We start from the raw sequence: 14,698 nt of genomic DNA, 5'->3' as shown, positions 1-14,698 counted from the left end.
GAACAGCGTCGGGCTGAGGGAGGATCCCTGGGGTACGCCGCAGATGATCTTAGAGGCTTTGGAACAGAATGGGGGAGGCGGACGCTCTGGGTTCTGCCAGAGAGGAAGGAGGTGGTCCAATCCCGAGCGGCGTGGAGGCGTGCGCATAGTGTGCGGTGGCAGACGGTGTCGACGGCGGCAGAGAGGTCTAGGAGGACGAGTGCTGCGGTCTCACCGTTGTCCAGCAGGGTCCTGATGTTGTCAGTGCTGGTGATGAAGGCAGTCTCAGTGCTGTGGTTGCTGTGGAACCCTGACTGGGAAGGGTCCAGGATTCTGTTTTCTTCGAGGTATCGGTTTAGCTTTCTGTTGAAGGTTTTCTCGATGACCTTGGCTGGGAAGGGGAGCAGAGAGATGGGCCGGAAGTTCTTGAGGTCTCTTGGGTCTGCCTTAGGTTTTTTGAGTATGGTGTTGATATCGGCATGTTTCCAGATCTCTGGGAAGGTTGCAGTCTCGAGGTAGAGATTGATGACATTGTACAGGTGGGGTTTGATGGAGCTGCTTGCTCTGTTGAAGACATGGGGCAGGAATGGGTCTGACGGAGAGCCGGAGTGGATTGTGTGCATGGTCTTGATGGTGTCATCAATGCTCACGCTGTCCCAGGCTAGCAGGGGGTCGTGGTCGATGGTGTGCAGAGGGTCTGTTATGTTGCTGTCTGTTGGGGCTGTCTGGGTGTTGAAGCTGTCAAGGGTGTCTGCTGTCTTGCGGAGGAAGAAGGTGGAGAAGGAGTCGCACAGGACTTGCGACGGCGGGATGTCATTGGTGTTGGAGCTGGGATTGGAGAGTTCCTTCACAATGTTGAAGAGCTCCTTGCTGTTGGGTGCGTTGCTGTTGAGGCGGTCTTTGAAGGAGGTCCTCTAGGCCACCCTGATGAGGTGGTGGTGGTTGCGGATGGTGCCCTTGTGTGCTGCGTGGCTGTCCGGAGTTTGTTCGCTGTGCCATTTCTTCTCTAGTTTCCGGCAGGCTTGCTTGGAGGCTAGGAGTTCTGGGGTGGACCAGCTGGCCCTCTTGCTGGCGTCTCTGTGGGGGGTATCTTCAGCGGGGCGAGGGTGTTGGCGCTGTCCTCGATCTAGCATCTGAGGCTGTGGACAGCATCGTCGGTGTTGGAGGGTTTGGTGGGTGGGCTGAGAGCGAGGTTTGCATGTAGTTGGTCTTCAGTGATTTTGCTCCAGCAGGGGCGGGGATCCGTTGGGTGCGGTGGTGTGTGGTGGATTTCTGGAAGGAGAAGTGGATGCAGCGAGGATCGGTCCAGAGGAGTTCGGTGGTGTGGCTGATGGAGACGTGCAGGCTTGAGGAGAAGACAGGGTCGAGCGTGTGGCCGGCAGAGTGGGTGGGCATTGTGACGAGTTACTTCAGTCCAAGGTTGGCAAGGTTATCGATTAGGGTTGTGGAATTGTTGTCGCTATTGTTCTCAAGGTGAAAGTTGAGGTCTCCGAGGTGGATGTAGTCGGTGGAGGTTCGGGTGTGCGTGCTGATCAAGTCGGCAATGGAGTCGCTGAACAGGGGGTGGGGTCCAGGGGGTCGGTAGACGAGGGTGCCTCTGAGGGTGGAGTTAGGGTCTGTGTAGATCTGGAAATGCATGTGTTCGGCGGTGCTGAGCGCGTCGTCGATGCTAGTCAAGACCCTGATGCTGTTCTTGTGCGGTCTCTGAGGGTGATCTTGTAACCGTCTGGGATGGCTATGGCAATGTCGGGTATGGAGGAGTTGTTAAACCAGGTCTCTGTCAGGAAGGCGAATTCCATGGATGTTATGTCGAGCAGGTCTCAGAGCTCGATGGAATGCTTACGTGCGGAGCGGGTGTTCAGTAGTATGCATCGGAGGTGGTTGGGGTCTTACTTGGCGGGTGGTTCGTCGGCTCTGATGCTAGTGTAGTTGCAGTTCTGGCAGGTGAAGGGGCCGTGTGTGTGTGTTTCGGGGCAGCCTTGAAGCAGGTGTGGCTCCATCCAGAGTTGAGAGCGTGCAGAGTGCTGGCATCATAGTTGCGGCGGGCGTCGTGGCGGGTGCTGAGGCCAGGGTTTCTGTGTTGGGTGCGGTCCAGGCACGGACGGGCGCAGACGGGCTTGCATTGCGCCAGCGGCGTGTCCACTGCACAGGGCCGCTGCGCGGCCACCCAGCGGCCGGCATATATGGGGAGGTGGAAGGGAGGAGTAACTTGGAGGCGGGAGGCAAGGGCAGCGAATGGGCAGTGGGCAGTGGGAAGTCGGGGGAAGGCCACAGAGGACGCAGCGGCGAGGGCGGTGAGGGACAACAAAGGTAACGGAAGGAAAAAGGGGCACAAAAAACGAGGGAAATACGAGTGGCATAGAGGGCAGAAGGGCACAAAAAAATTAGTGGAACAGAGGGCCGAAAGGCACAAATAATGTGTGGAACAAAAGGCAGAAGGGCACAAAAAACGAGGGAAAAACAAGTGGCACAGAGGGCAGAAGGGCACAAAAAAATGAGTGGAACAGAGGGCAGAAGGGCACAAAAAACGAGTGGAACAGAAGGCAAAAGGGGCATAAAAAATAAGGGAAAAATGAGTGGCACAGAGGGCAGAAGGGCACAAAAAAATGAGTGGAACAGAGGGCAGAAGGGCACAAAAAACGAGTGGAACAGAAGGCAGATGGGCACAAAAAATGAGGGGAAAACGAGTGGCACAGAGGGCAGAAGGGCACAGAAAAAATTTGTGGAACAGAGGGCAGAAAGGCAAAAAAAGAGGTAAAAACAAGTGGCACAGAGGGCAGGAGGGCACAAAAAATGTGTGGAACAGAAGGCATAAGGGCACAAAAAATGAGGGAAAAACGAGTCGCACAGAGGGCAGATGGGCACAAAAAAAATGGTGGAACAGAGGACAGAAGGGCACAAAAAACAAGTGGAACAGTAGGCAGAAGCGCACAAATAACGAGGGGAAAATGAGTGTCACAGAGGGCAGAAGGGCACAAAAAAACGAGTGGAACAGAGGGTAGAAGGGCACAAAAAACGAGTGGAACAGAAGGCAGATGGGCACAAAAAATTAGGGGAAAATGAGTGGCACAGAGGGCAGAAGGGCACAGAAAAAATGAGTGGAACAGAGGGCAGAAAGGCAAAAAAAGGAGGTAAAAACAAGTGGCACAGAGGGCAGGAGGGCACAAAAAATGAGTGGAACAGAAGGCAAAAGGGGCATAAAAAAAAGGGAAAAACGAGTGGCACAGAGGGCAGAAGGGCACACAAAAATGAGTGGAACAGAGGGCAGAAGGGCACAAAAAATGAGTGGAACAGAAGGCAGATGGGCACAAAAAATGAGGGGAAAACGAGTGGCACAGAGGGCAGAAGGGCACAGAAAAAATGAGTGGAACAGATGGCAGAAAGGCAAAAAAAGGAGGTAAAAACAAGTGGCACAGAGGGCAGGAGGGCACAGAAAATGAGTGGAACAGAAGGCAGAAGGGCACAAAAAATGAGGGAAAAACGAGTCGCACAGAGGGCAGATGGGCACAAAAAAAATGAGTGGAACAGAGGGCAGAAGGGCACAAAAAACAAGTGGAACAGTAGGCAGAAGGGCACACAAAACGAGGGGAAAGTGAGTGGCACAGAGGGCAGAAGGGCACAAAAAAACGAGTGGAACAGAGGGCAGAAGGGCACAAAAACGAGTGCAGAAGGCAGAAGTGCAACAAATGAGGAAAAAACGAGTGGCACAGGGGGCAGGAGGGCACAAAAAAACGAGTGGAACAGAGGGCAGAAGGGCACAAAAAACAAGTGGAATAGAAGGCAAAAGAGGCACAAAAACGAGGGAAAAATGAGTGGCACAGAAGGCAGACGGGCATAAGAAACAAGTGGAACAGAAGGCAAAAGGGGCACAAAAACGAGGGGAAAAAGAGTGGCACAGAAGGCAAAAAGGGCACAGAAATACCGGAGAAACGAGTAGCACAGAGGCAAAATACAGAATACAGAAAATACAGGCGCAGCTGAGAACAGAAGGCAGAATGGGCCGAGAGGCACGGGGGAAGCAAGGGGAAGAGAAGGGAAAACCGGACAGGAACACAGGGGCAGCGAGGGGTACAGAAGGAAAGACCGGGAAGAGAGAGCACAGGGACAGCGAGGGGAACAGAGGGAAGAAAAAGGGGCACGGACCATGTACAGGCAACGGGGGAACAGCAGTCACATACACAACAATGAAAATACATGCAAAAAAATAAAAGCTATAAAGGGGAGGATGAACAAACCTACCTACGGCCTACCACTGGCCACCAGGGATGAGGCGCAGGTGGTAGCCTGCGGGTGGTGGATTGCCTCGAACGTACGCAGCAGCAGTGGCAGGGAGACACAGGCCGTGCTGTGTGGAGGGGGAGCAACCTACCTGGTAGTGTCAAGGGTCGCTCTCCTCACCGTGCAGCGGCCGGCATATATGGGGAAGTGGGAGGGAGGGGCAGCTGGGAGGCAGGAGGCGGGGGCAGTGAATGGGCAGTGGGCAGTCAGGGGACGGGGCCACAGGGACGCAGTGACAAGGGCGGTGAGGGGCAACGAAGGTAGCAGAAGGAAAAAGGGGCACCGAAACGAGGGAAAAACAAGTGGCACAGAGGGCAGAAGGGTGCAAAAAACGAGTAGAACAGAAGGCAGAAGGGCACAAAAAAAGAGTGGAACAGAAGGCAAATGGGGCACAAAAACGATGGAAAAACGAGTGGCACAGCGGGCAGAAGGGCACAAAAATGAGTGGAACAGAAGGCAGAAGGGCACAAAAACGAGTGGAACAGAAGGCAGAAGGGCACAAAAACGAGTGGAACAGAAGGCAGAAGGGCACAAAAAAAGAGAGAAAAACGAGTGGCACAGAGGGCAGAAGGGTACAAAAAATGAGTGGAACAGAGGGCAGAAGGGCACAAAAAACGAGTGGAACAGAAGGCAAAAGGCGCACAAAAATGAGGGAAAAATTTGTGGCACAGAAGGCAATAAGGGCACAGAAATACCGGAAAAACAAGTGGCACAGAGGCAAAATACAGAATACAGAAATTCAGGGGCAGCTGAGAACAGAAGGCAGAACGGGCAGAGAGGCACGGGGGCAGCAAGAGGAAGAGAAGGGAAAACCAGGCAGGGGCACGGGGGCAGGAAGGGGTATTTATTTATTTATTTATTTATTTATTTATTTGAACTTGTAAGGCGTGCAGCTACCCGCAATGAGTTTCCCGGCACCAAGGGACAGACTGAAAAAGAAAAACTACAAGGCCTAGCGGGGAGATGGCTATTCAAAGAAAACAGTGCTTACTCAAGGAAACTTATTGCTGAAAAAGCCAAGTTTGTAGTCCCTTACGGAACCTAACAAAGTTAGTTTCCAACTTCAGACTCACAGGCAAGGCATTCCACGTCTTAGTGGCCAGATGCGAAAAGGAGCGGCCGCCCATCTTCACCAACCTAAATCATGGAACGACAAAGTCTCCCTTACCTGCAGATCTAAGGGTGCCGCTAGGAGTATAGGCATGAACAAGACTTTGAAGGTATTTGGGGGCAAAGCCATTTTTAATCTTAAAGATATAACATAAAGCCTTAAACTTGATTCTATTTTTGATTCCTAGCCAGTGTAAATCACGAAGGGCAGGGAGAGCCGATGCTTTCCGGGGAACATTGCAAAGCAGCCGTGCGGCCGCATTTTGGGCTGCCTGGAGTTTTCTAAGCGTAGTCAGATCAGCACCAAGGTACAGAACCATAGTCCAGGTGTGATGTTATCAAAGCCTGGACCACTATCCTTTGGGTGTTGATAGGAAGCATCCACAGGATTTTTTGGAGCCATTTGAGAGTGGCAAAACAGATGGCAGCCACTTTGAGAGCCTGTTGTCGCATCGTAAGCCTCTCATCAATTAATAAACCAAGGTTATGAACCTGAGCCACAGGTTTGGGAATAGAACCCATACTTTCGGGCCAATGTTGTGGGCCCCAGAGATCTTTGTCTTTACCCAGGATTACAATCTCGGTCTTATCACCGTTTAGCTTTAGGAAGTTTGCCTTCATCCAATCAGCTACCCGGGATAGCCCTAGTTTAAGGGCCGAGACATTGCTGCTATCACCTCCAGATAGATTGAAAATAATCTGTGTGTCATCGGCGTACGAGAATAACGTTAGGCCAGCTCCTTCCACAATAGTGGCCAGGGGTCTAATATAGATGTTAAAAAGTAGTGGACTGAGAATAGACCCCTGGGGCACGCCGTACGCCGATGCACAAATTTTAGATGATGCTTTAGCCGAGAAAACCTGGAAAGTGCGTCCCCTCAGAAAAGAGGCTATCCAAGTAAGGGCCGAACCCCCAACTCCCAGAGATTGAAGGGATGAGAGAAGAATGGAGTGAGACACAGTGTCGAAAGCTGCGCTTAAATCCAACAGGATAAGCGCCGATGTCTCCCCGCGATCGACACTGTGTCTCAGATTCTCCGTGACTCCCAGAAGAGTGGTTTCTGTGGAGTAGTGGGCCCTGAATCCAGATTGAGAAGGATGCAGGTAGCCCGAGCTCTCCACTAAATGTGATAGTTGAGAGTTTATGTGTCTCTCCAAAATTTTGGAGAAGATAGGCAGCAGTGAAATGGGCCTATAATTAGATAGATTAGAGGTATCCACACCTGCTTTTTTCAGCAGGGGAACTACCATTGCGTGTTTCCACTTCTGTGGGACACATGATTTCATCAGTACGCGGCGGGAGTTTAAGTCCAGTTGTTTAAACATTTTTGCCGGGAGGGGGTCACAAGGTGATCCGGATTTGATGCTCTTAAGACAATTGGCAAAGGAAGCATCATCAATTGGCAGCCACTCAGAGAGAGTAGTTGTCATGGGTAGTTGACTATCTGGAGCAAGTCCTGAGGGCAAAGGGGAATGTGAGTCTATGTTCAAAGGGCAAATGCCCAGCCAATCATAGATTCGTTCTACCTTGGTGATAAAAAAGTCTGCTACAGAGTTGCACTGTTCCTCATTCAGAGCTGGAGGAGCAGGATTAGACTCAGCTCCTGTTAGTTTTTTTACCACTGAGAATAAAGTGCGAGGGCAATTCTGGGCGTGTGAGATGGTGTTAGTAATGTGAGTAGCTCTTGCAATCTTACATTGTTTATGGTACTCTCTGAGAGCTACCTTATATGCCATCTTACGGGAGGGCGAATAAGAGCGCCTCCATTGTCTCTCAAGTGCCTTGCATTTAGACTTAGCGGTTTTCAAACTATCCGAAAACCACGCTGCAGGGTGACGATGTGACAGGGCATACAGAGGCATAAGGGGAACAAGTTTATTTACGGCAGAAGTCAGCCAATCAACGACTGCTGCTTCTGATGTCAGGAAACATGGATTGTCAGTAGGTAAGGTAAGACTTAAATGCTTATTAAAGTCTGAAATGTTGAGTTTACCCCAACAACGTGATTTGTCACCAGATACAGCGTCAGATGTAATCTTCCTATACCAGGGAAGTGTGAATTTAACAGCCATATGATCCGACCATTCCAAGGGGCGAGCAGCTGGTTCACAATCAAACATCAGATTGGATAAAACAGGATCTAATAAGTGCCCGGCCTGATGAGTAGGTCGAGAATTTCGAAGCAAGATGTTAAGAGCTTCTAGGTCAGCCAAAAGAATTTTACCGGTTGACCATGGAGTATCATCAAGAGGCAGATTCAAGTCACCTAGAATAGTGAAGTTGGCGGCTTTCAAGACCAGTGGGGCGATGGTTTCTGTAAAGGTCGTTATTCAGGAGATGGAATTCCCGGGTGGATGGTATATCAGAAGACCCGATAAAGTCACCTGTGCATTGATGGCTAATTTAAATAAAGCAGCCTCACATCCCTGAAGCGGGAAAGCCTCAAATTTACAGTTATAGGTTGACTTGAATATTATGGCAATACCGCCACCCCTACCTGTATCTCTGTCTCTATGTACCATGACATAGCCAGGGGGAATAGCAAAGGCAATATCCGGCCCTGAGCTTGCCTGGAGCCATGTTTCCGTTAGGAAAATGGCATCAGGATTCTCATCAACCAAAAAATCATAAATATGATTTTGATGTTTCGGGAGAGAACGACAATTGATACTCCAAAAATGAAGTTTAGGTGGAATAGAAGAGATTTTAGCAGCAGCTGTTTGACCCTGTGGAAGGGGGCAATTCCTCCTTTTGCATCTGCGCATCCTTCCCAAGGAGAAACAGCAGTTCTTACAGCGAAACCCCTGATGGGGAGGAGAGCATACAGAACAATGCATATTCAATGCCTGTCTAAGGGACAACAAGTCCTCGGACGAGTAGGATATGGAGGTACCTGGTAAGGCAGAGGTAATGACACAGGCATCAGGGTTGGTGGCCACGTGGCCCGATCTGGCGCGGACGGGCGCAGACGGGCAGGACTTAGGCTTGACTTCGGCGCGACAGAGGCGCGCCCGCTGATCGCGTCCGCTGCGCGGAGAGTCGTCCATCTTGCTTTGTAGTCCCGAGTACAGCGCGCCGGTGCTGGGACTTGTAGTTTTTAACAGCCAGATCCTATTGCTGTGTACAATGTCAGTCAAATGGCATCAGAGCCACAGACCCCGATTCAAATAAGTCAGTACAGGAGGGAAGGGTAGTGTGGCCAGTGGGAAGATAGGTCAGTGAATTTAAAACATACAAAACAGGCGCAAAACAATTCCTGAATAAAATAATTTTGTAAAAAGTTACACGCTATCTACCACCCGGCTTTCCGCCTCAGGTGGGTTCAATACACTAGGTCCTAGTGAAAAACGAAGCTTTTACAGGGAGCAACACACGTATTCTGAGTGCCCCCAAAGCCAGGAGTTCTCGCGAGCGAGCGCTCTCTCCTCGCTTTGTAGTCCCGAGTACAGCGCGCCGGCGCTGGGACTTGTAGTTTTTAACAGCCAGATCCTATTGCCGTGTACAATGTCAGGCAAATGGCATCAGAGCCACAGACCCCGATTCAAATAAGTCAGCACAGGAGGGAGGTGTAGTGTGGCCAGTGGGAAGATAGGTCAGTGAATTTAAAACATACAAAACAGGCGCAAAACAATTCCTGAATAAAATAATTTTGTAAAAAGTTACACGCTATCTACCACCCGGCTTTCCGCCTCAGGTGGGTTCAATACACTAGGTCCTAGTGAAAAACGAAGCTTTTACAGGGAGCAACACACGTATTCTGAGTGCCCCCAAAGCCAGGAGTTCTCGCGAGCGAGCGCTCTCTCCTCGCTTTGTAGTCCCGAGTACAGCGCGCCGGCGCTGGGACTTGTAGTTTTTAACAGCCAGATCCTATTGCCGTGTACAATGTCAGGCAAATGGCGTCAGAGCCACAGACCCCGATTCAAATAAGTCAGCACAGGAGGGAGGGGTAGTGTGGCCAGTGGGAAGATAGGTCAGTGAATTTAAAACATACAAAACAGGCGCAAAACAATTCCTGAATAAAATAATTTTGTAAAAAGTTACACGCTATCTACCACCCAGCTTTCCGCCTCAGGTGGGTTCAATACACTAGGTCCTAGTGAAAAACGAAGCTTTTACAGGGAGCAACACACGTATTCTGAGTCCCCCCAAAGCCAGGAGGCTGAAGGGTACAGAAGGAAAGACCAGACTGTGAGAGCACAGGGACAGCGAGGGGAACAGAGGGAAGAAAAAGGGGCACGGACCACGTACAGGCAGCGGGGGAAGACAGACAACATCATTCACTGACACAACAATGAAAATACAGGCAATACAATAAAAGCAGTAAAGCGAAGGATGAACAAACCTACCTACGGCCTACCACTGGCCACCAGGGATGAGGCGCCATTCGTAGTGGGTGACGAACTTACTGAGCTTTAGTCCTACCATGTCAAGCTCCTGAGTGCTTTACCTCACATTCCCTTCATTGTTAATGATGTTAACTATACATATATGTCTTGCACTTCAGTGCTGGGCGCAGTTAGACTGAATGCCATATTACCTCTTAAGTGCATGTCCTTTCTGTGCCATAACTCTTGTCTATTACTTTGTACAGAGCTTTCTCTTTGGATTCCCGTTCTCCTCTGACTCTCTGTGTGATCTTGCGCAGCTCTAAACTCAATATTCTGCCTACTTTGTCCTCCGTGCCACCAGTCCTTACCAGAGTCCCTGACATGCTGCTGCGCCAGACAGGGTCCTGACAGAAAAATGGGTCACCACTCATTAAAGAATACTTCACTTGGGATCAATGATATACTATCGTTAAAAACAATATCTATGCAATATTGTTTACAAAAAGATCGCCATACTATACTTAATTGACACAAACACAAATATCGATGACCAAAATATTTCCATAAAAAATATCTATTTTTGCTAATATTGAAACCACATATATCGAAAACAAAGATAGTGTTACATTTAAATAACTATACAAATTAAAACAAAATATTAATGTATACTAAGCTAACTGCACCAATATTGTAAAAAATAATACCAAATATTACAAATACTCTTATAAATCTATTTCACATTAATAAAAACAAAATTAAACTCAACATAAATTAAATTAATTGATTGGCCTACTACATTATTTGAATAATATTAAAATAAACACAAAATTAAAATACATTACAAGACACAAAATAATGAACAAATTATAAATACTCAACGCAGTTAACGAAATATTAAAAATAAAATAAATAAATAAAAGTGAAAGTAAAACATATTTCCAAAATAACACTTGTATCAGAAATATATATTAAATATTAAAAGAGAAACACTAATTACCATTCACCATAGAAGGTAATAAGTGATTAAAAAAATTCAAACTGAACAAATACTGACCAATAAAAACAATCATGAAGCAAACTAAACAGTAAAAATGTTTTTTTATTAAAAACACAATATAAAAAGAGCAGAAAATTCTAGCACTTGCCACGCTAAAATCACTAAGGTTGCAAGCCAATGACACAATGCCAGGTTGTAAATAGGAAGAAAATTATAAAACTACCTTCAGAAGTAAGTAAAGTATTTAAATTAACATAGCGGAAGGTAACTTATTTTAAAAACGTTAAAGTACAAAATGTTTAAACAAAATCTCTATTTTTATGTTTATACCAAACATTAGGCACTGCAGAAACAGTACAATCTAAATCCTACAGGACTACCAATAAAATTAAACAATCGATCACCTGGAGAAAGGCATGTAATATGCAAGTAAAATCAGAGCACTTCTGAACATCAGCAAGCCAATAAACGTAAATATTAAAACTAAAAGTCCCCAACTTCTAAAACTATAAACAAATAAATGTTTAAAACATAACGAATACAACTTTTTAATCCCCAACAGAAAACAAACTACCTATCTACATTGGAACAGCTTCGACAAAATGCTGGAAAAAGTACTTCAATTGCAATTAATGCATAATGCATATGTAAGTGAAAAATACAAAGCAATTGTCAAAGTAGTTTATGTACATTAGCAATGCAGAAGTAAAACTAATAATATTTATTTAACTATATTAAAATATTTTCAGACAATATGACAGAAAGAGCAAGATATTTCACCTCACAGAAAGGAAAACAATTACTTTTGCAAATGGGCTATACTTACAGCCTAAAAAGCACGGGCAATGAGAGTGTTTATTACAAATGTACAAAATACTACTTTAATGCTTTAACATGAGAGAATACAACCACCACAAAATGTCACTGAATCAAAGTAAGACATGTACTTCAAGATTTAAAAGGAATAAGTGCTAGTTTCAAAGAGTCGTTATAAACAAAGGGTGGACCCAAAGCAGTCACTGGGACCTGGGTATGAGAACAGTTCAATTGGAGTGGCCCCAGTGAAAGAACAATAGGAACAAATGCACATTGGAAACAGTTTAAAATAAAATAAACAATGGTACTTTGGAAAGTAATTAGTTCAGTGTTATTTAATTACACTGAACAACAGTAAGTACTGGTTATTCAATCAGAAATTCCAAAACAAATGCCAAATATTATGCACAAGTGCCCCACAGCAGTGGGAGAAACGAAAGGGGAAGTAGAGGTGCATCAAGTGAGGGTCATAAAAGTGAAGAGAAAAGGTAGTGACATCGTCATAATTTCGAAATTAATTACAATACAAAAGGCTTATGTGAGCCGAAAAGAATAATGATCAGTTTAACATGCCATAACAAAACAGATAACACAGTTGTAAATCCCTGTTGGTAGTGGTTGGCATGGGCTGACAACACAGTCGACCCCAAAAAGAGTGTAGGCAGTTGCAATCCTTACGCCGGGGTCTTCCTCAGGACTAAAGAAGAGGGGCACCTGGGAAATAGGAGAAACATTGCTAAGTCTAAAGTGGAGTGGCAATGTATACTGACAGAATCAGTGTGTGTGTGTATCTAAGTCATAATATAATTACCATGAGACACCGTCCTTACTGGGAAACAACCTTTACAACGCAACTTTTACAACGAACTACCATTACAACGAGATTTTTACAACGCAAAAACTATTACAACGCATGTTTTTACAACGCATGTTTTTACAACGCAGGTACCTTTACAACGCATACCATTACAACGTAAGTATTGGTAAGTATATAGTTTGTATAGTATTATAGTTTTTGGGTAAAGGGGTATTTTTAGGGTTCAGGGTCAGTTTTCAGTTTTTGAGTAAAGGGGTATTTTTAGGGTTCAGGGTCAGTTTTCAGTTTTTGGGTAAAGGGGTATTTTTAGGGTTCAGGGTCAGTTTTCAGTTTTTGGGTAAAGGGGTATTTTTAGGGTTCAGGGTCAGTTTTCAGTTTTTGGGTAAAGGGGTATTTTTAGGGTTCAGGGTCAGTTTTCAGTTTTTGGGTAAAAGGGTATTGTTAGGGTTCAGGGTCAGTTTTCAGTTTTTGGGTAAAGGGGTATTTTTAGGGTTCAGGGTCAGTTTTCAGTTTTTGGGTAAAAGGGTATTTTTAGGGTTCAGGGTCAGTTTGGGGTTTTTGGGTAAAGGGGTATTTTTAGGGTTCAGGGTTTTTGGGTAAAAGGGTATTTTTAGGGTTCAGGGTCAGTTTTCAGTTTTTGGGTAAAGGGGTATTTTTAGGGTTCAGGGTCAGTTTTCAGTTTTTGGGTAAAAGGGTATTTTTAGGGTTCAGGGTCAGTTTGGGGTTTTTGGGTAAAGGGGTATTTTTAGGGTTCAGGGTCAGTTTGGGGGTTTTGGGTAAAGGGGTACAGGATAAATTAAATTAATTAAATTAAATTAAATTAATTAAAATAAATTAAATTAATTAAATTAATTAAATTAATTAAATTAATTAAATTAATTAAATTAAATTAAATTAATTATATTAAATTAAATTAATTAAAATAATTAAATTAAATTAATTAAATTAATTTAATTAAATTAATTATATTAAATTACATTAAATTAATTAAATTAAATTAAAATTAATTAAAATTAATTAATTATATTAAATTACATTAAATTAAATTTAATTAATTAAATTAAATTATTTACATTAAATAAATTACATTAAATTAAATTACATAAATTAAAATAAATTAAATTAAATTAAATTAATTAAATTAATTAAATTAAATTAATTAAATTAATTAAATTAAATTAAATTTAATTTAATTAATGTACATTAAAAAAATATTATATACTTACTAATATTTACGTTGTAATGGTATGCGTTGTAAAGGCACCTGCGTTGTAAATACCAGCGTTGTAATGGTACTACGTTGTAATGGTTCCTGCGTTGTAAAAATTGAGTGGTAATGGTAGTCGTTGTAAAAGTATGCGTTGTAACGTCATACATCCTTGTTACTGGGTGTGGGAATCGGAGTGGGGCCTGTAGGCTCACCATGGTGAGGGGCAGAGGGTAAGCGCCTGTAATGTGAATAAGGTACCATCAGAAACAATCCTTGATGTTGAGGAAAGATAAAAGGACCAAAGAGGAAAAAATCCAACCTTAATGAAATGAGTGGCCTGTTGTATTTCTAGACACAGTCAATCAAATAGCATGGACCAGGAAGGTCCGTTGCTATGAAGTGGTCAACTGTAAGAGAGAGGATCCACTAAAATTCTAAAATACATACTCCGTAAAGTAGCTGAACAAATCAGAGGACAGCTACCTGCTATATGTACTTTGAAATACTTAATAGCACACACTAAGAAAGCCACCAGTGATACTTCTGCTACCCTTAAAAGATGCATAGACATTCAAATTCCTGAACACTTAATCAACACACACGAAAAGGAACCCTTCTTTCTCCATTACAACTATAATAATAACAAGCCAATTACCATATGTGCTAGAGCAGATAATCTATCAAGACGAAGCCAATGTCAAACATGGATGATGGATGTAACGTAATAATGCTTCCTAGACCCTAGAAACACCAATATACCCCTCATATGTGCCTTACTACCTAGTAAACAAAGTAGAACTTATTACAGAACCACCTTAAAATTAAAGCAAACCACTATCCCCCACATAAAATAATAATTACCTTTGAACAAGCAATGATACAAACAAATCTATGCCCACACACAGGCATTCAAGGCTGGTATTACCATTCTAAACAGAGAAATTGAAGACATCTCCAACAATTTGCACTTAGGCCCTGATTGCGAATATGACGTTCCCTACACTGCCATACCCACGGTAGCCGTCCACCGCTGCCTCCTTGCTGGTCCAGCTGCCCGATTACTACAATGGCATTGTGGCTAGGTCCCAACCGCCTAATTAGGTTGCAACTGTACACTGTACGGTCTCATTTCTACATTTCCCTATGGGAGCATGCATTACGC

This window comes from Lissotriton helveticus, chromosome 8, assembly GCF_964261635.1.
Source record: "Lissotriton helveticus chromosome 8, aLisHel1.1, whole genome shotgun sequence".
Lineage (NCBI taxonomy): Eukaryota > Metazoa > Chordata > Amphibia > Caudata > Salamandridae > Lissotriton > Lissotriton helveticus.
Note: the sequence above shows the minus strand (reverse complement) of the source record.